The sequence below is a fragment of the Pelodiscus sinensis genome, chromosome 18 (assembly GCF_049634645.1).
Source record: "Pelodiscus sinensis isolate JC-2024 chromosome 18, ASM4963464v1, whole genome shotgun sequence".
Lineage (NCBI taxonomy): Eukaryota > Metazoa > Chordata > Testudines > Trionychidae > Pelodiscus > Pelodiscus sinensis.
Window position 1 is genome coordinate 27,424,728 of NC_134728.1, and position 4,874 is coordinate 27,429,601.

Genomic DNA, 4,874 nt, shown 5'->3' on the forward strand with positions numbered 1-4,874 from the left:
TTTTTTATTTAGTTGGGTTTAGGTGGTTCTCTCTTCCAGTGGAATAAATCATCCAGGCAGTATGACTTGTGACAGCGCATCATGCCTCTGAATGACATGCCTGATCCATCAAATAAGCCCAGGGTCTGTAGATGTATTTGGTGTTGTTTTTGCCTGCCTTTACAAATCAGTGATGATTAACACTTTCTCTTAATGTCCTAGCAATGATTTCAAGCATCAACTCCACAGTCATCGGAGGAAAAAAATATGTAATTTCCTTTTGCCTGGCATTTATTTCCTATTTCTTATATTACCCATTGAGAAATTCAGAATTGATACCTTGTTCATTTCTGATTTTGGCCCTTCCAATTTAGCAAGAACCTGGGGCAAACCTTTTAATGTGGCATCAATTTAGACTCTAAGTTTGCACTATGATATTTGTGCATGCAAAGGCTCATAGATACATGTGCAAACAGAAACTGTGTATGCAATATGTCTTGTCCATGTAGGCCTACATATTTTTAGCTTTCTTTGGGCTGGTCACTGAAAAGATATATTGGCATAGCTATTTCTCTCATGGATGAGGCATAGGTAAGGTAATCTAACCCCTGGTGTAGACAGTGCTAGATCTATGGAAGAATTCTTCTGTTGATCTACTTACTACTTCTCAGAGGTGGATTAACTACAGTGATGAAAGATCCACTCCCATTGCAGGAGTAAGTGTCTGCACTGAAGTGTTATTGTGTTGCAGCTGTAACTTTAGCATTTTAACTGTAGATGAAGCCTTAGGTTAGTGCCTCATCAGTAGGGAAAAGCAGAATTTTTGTGAAGTAGCTGCTAATATGTGGTGTACGCTATGACAGCCACCCCCCATCTTTGTGAGATGGACTTACAAACACAGATATACATAACTCAAAGATGCTTGGGACAAATTGCTTCCTGTCACCTATCAAACTTCGTGTCTTAATCCACTGGACCTGTTTATCTTACTTTGGTGCACGTACCATTCTTGTGTGTAAAATAAGACATATGGCATGTGGAGTGCTTTATGGGTTTTAAATGTGTGAAAAGGGGGTTACCCAGACCAACCACTGCTAAGACTTCAAGGACAAAAGAGATTAACATCTGGTCATCATGAGATTGAGGGTAAGTCACATGTCCACCCCAATTGGCCAGGTGACTTCCCATGCAAGAAGGGAATCTTTTAAAAAAAAAAAAAAAGGAAAGTAGGTATGTAATAGTGTAGTTGATTAACCAACAAGCAAAAACTTATAGCTTAATGCTATAGACTATACACATTCCCCTCTCTCCCTTGCTAGTACATTTTTTAACAGGCTGGACAACAGTCTGGCTTGCGCCAGGTCCAGGATCTACCCCTGCAGTGTCTCTGCATTTAAAGTGTATTAGAATCCAGGTAGACAGGCAGCCCAGCTCAGTTCAGGCTTATGCTGGGTCCAGGAGCTCAGCTCCTCCCTTGGACAGTAGCTGGTCCGTGAGGGGAGATGGCTTTTAAACTGGCTTCCCTCGCAGACCAGCTTCCTCCTGGCACCCTGTGGCAGCAGCGTGGAGTGGGCAGGGGCCCCTCAGGAGTGGGGCCAGACTGCACTGGCTGCTGGCTCCGCCCTTGGGACTATAGATTAGTCGACTAACCAATAAGAATTCACGAGGTTAATTGACTATTTAATGAACTGATATTTAACATCTCTAAGTTGGAGTGCTGAGTCTTTGGCAGGCACACCCAGAGGAATGAACCAAAGGGCCCAGGGAATGGAGACTTCCCTGGTTTGAAGGCTGAGCTGGAAAAGAAACAGTTTATAGTGAGTTTGTCATGAATCTGTAGCAAGTCTGTACTGAGGTTTCGGTGTAGAATTAGCTAAGCTTTTTCTGTTATTTTGAGTTTGTAATCTGCTTTGCTCTGCCTGTTCTCACTTATTACCACTTAAATCCTACTGCTTGTACTGAATAAAATCACTTATTTTCTATCAAATCCAGTGTAAATAATTATTACCTGGGGGAGCAATCCGTGTGTACAGTCCCCCTTTCATTGTCAAAGGGGTCTTACCTAAATAATTCCTTGAGGTTTTGATCCCATTTGGGGAGTGGTATCCCTGGAAGCTGGGCCCTAAACTGCATTTTCCTCAAATCTGAAGAGATTCAGTGTCTGTACTGCTTCTTGGGGGGGTGGGAGGGAGGGGACATGGATCTCAGCTCCATGCCATGGCTATGGGAGACCAGGGAGCAGGCCTGGCAGGACCAGTGAGAAGCCCCAGAGAGCAGAAAAGTGAATGTCAGTGGCCTTGTCAGCTCTCTGGGGGGCACCCCCAAGGGGTCTTCTGTGACCTTACCCCATCACACACACACACACTTTTTTAATAATCTCAACACGGTAAGCGAAGCAAATCTGGTGCATCCAGCTAACTGGGTGAAAGAACCACTTTGGGGAGCAATAGGCATGTCCCTCCCACCAAATGTCCTCTCTTGGGAATCAAAGAACCAAACTGTTTAGGACTTAGGGCTTTTACGTGGATATGGATTTGTAGAGACATACATTTGCACAGTATATAGTGCGATGGCAAATCCTGGTACCCAGTTAGAACACATTTGTAGAGTTATCCACACCATTCAAAGAAATAAGACCAGTGGGTCAGAAACACATTTAATAGTGGGGCTGCTGAAAGCCAGCCCCTTCTACTCCTGCCTATTCGCCTCCTCCCAAGCTGGGAGTAGTTATGGTGCCAGGAGTGGTGCGCCAGGGCCAGCAGCTGGGACGTGTGTGTGTGGTGTGTGTGTGTGGTGTGCTGACAAGCAGGACCTGGGGATTGGACACAGGGCCAGCACTGACAACACAGCTAATACCAGTGCATTTCCCCTGTGGCTAGTTTCCACGTATATGGATAAGAATGAAGCTGGGGGAAACCATACAATCAGTCTAGTGTTTAGCTGGAAGACACAGATGTTACCATGAAATGAGCAATATTTTCCTTTTCTAAATACAAGACTTTTTCCCAGTATAGGTCTGGCCTCCCTGGTCTGGCACCCTTGGAACCTGACTGGTCCCAGACCAGGGAATTTGCTGGATGAAGGGAGGTCAATGCACCAGTGGCTCTGCTTTTCCTCCTTGGCTGCCCTCTGCTCTGCTCTCCCTACAGAACTGGTTCTTTCACCCTGTTGTCTGGCTGTACCAGATAAGGATACTGCTTAGTTGGATCTAAGATAGAGGTAGACCAAACTCCAAATCTAAACATCCCTGTCATGGGGCAGTTTCTCCTGCCCCCTCCGGTGACCCTGAGTCAATAAGTAAAGTCACTGGCTGGCCCTTTAAGATAGGAGTTGTGCTGTTGGATCATGGGTATAGTGGGGCCGCACCCCTGGCAGGGGGACCCAGGCCCACCCTACTCAACTGGGTCCCAGCCCAGGACCCCGTGAGTGGCAGGACAGCCCGCCATTCCCTTGGTGGGGAAACCCCACTGATACACGCCAAGGTTCCCGGGATAGGGGAGGCTGCTTCCTCCCGTGCCCTGGGCCACTGCCTATCTGGTCCGACGGGGCCTCTTCCCATGTACTTGCAGGGTCCTCCTGCATTCACTGGGGCGACTTCTCCTCTGCGGACAGCCCCAGCAACGTCCCAACTGGCCCCGGTGCCTCCACTGGCTTCTCCTGGGGTCGCTGGTGGATGCTGGTCAGGAGCACCCTTTCTAGGTCCTTCTCCTCTGGCCTCCAGCCCAGACTGAGCCTCTTTCCTATCTTTTTATAGCTGAGCTGCAGCCTGGACATGCTCCGTAGGGCTGTGGGGGCAGGGCCTCGGCAGCCCAGTAAACCTGGCTGAGCCTGCGAGTTCAGTGCGGGGCTGCTTCGCCCCGTCACAATCCCCCACAATGAACCTCGACTGGAATTTTATGATTATGGATCATCTCTATTGTGAAGCAAACAGAAGCTTGAATCTGAATATTATCAAAGCTTTGAGTAGTTTCATTTTTAAACCTGGAACTGAAACTGGACCCCAGTTTTGTATATCTGGCCAATCTAAGGTTTTTAAGGAGAAAAATCCATCTGACGGAATCTGTAGGCAGCAAATAACAAACAGTACTTCATTGTAATAGTTTGGGGTTTATTAATATTCACTAACTAGCCAATTAGTCTGTCATAAGGTCTCCTCTCCACCTTGGTCTCCTCTCCTGAGCCTCCGGTCTCTTGCTCTCGCTCCCTCTCTCTCTCTCTCTCTCTCTCCCTTCCTACTGCCTCCCACTCTCTCTCAGCTCTCCTCCGCCTCCTGTCTCTCTCTCCATCTCTCTTTCTCTTCTCCCACTCCTGCCTCTCACTCTCCCTTCCCCTTCCCCTCCCACCATGGAGCTTGGCTGAGTGCTGCCTACTCAGCTGGGCTGCTGTGAGGGAGGGGGGCGGGGTGCTGATGTACACGGCCCTGCCCCCGGCCATGTACGTCACCACCCCACCTTCCCCTCCCGCCGCAGGGGAGCCCAAACAGCCCCTTGTGCTGCTGGCTCCCCCAGTGCTCTGACTGAGGGGTGTAGCACTCAGCTGAGTGCCACAGCAGGAGGGGAAGGGGGGCGGTGACGTACACAGCCCCACCCCCTGGCCGTGAACACCACTGCCCCCACCCTCTTCCCCTCCCTCTGAGGCGGCTCAGCTGAATGTTGCGCGCTCAGTCAGGCTGCCACAAGGGAGGGGGGGGGCGGTGACGTACACGGCCAGGGGGCAGGCTGTCTACATCACTGCCTCCCCTTCCTCTCTCCCACGGCAGCCTGGCTGAGGGGTGCAGCACTCAGCACCACGGCGGGAGGGAGAAGGGGGGCAGTGACGTACACGGCCCTGCCCCCTGGCCTTGTACATCAGCGCCCCACCCTCTTTCCCCTCCCACCAGGGCCCAGCTGAGCGGC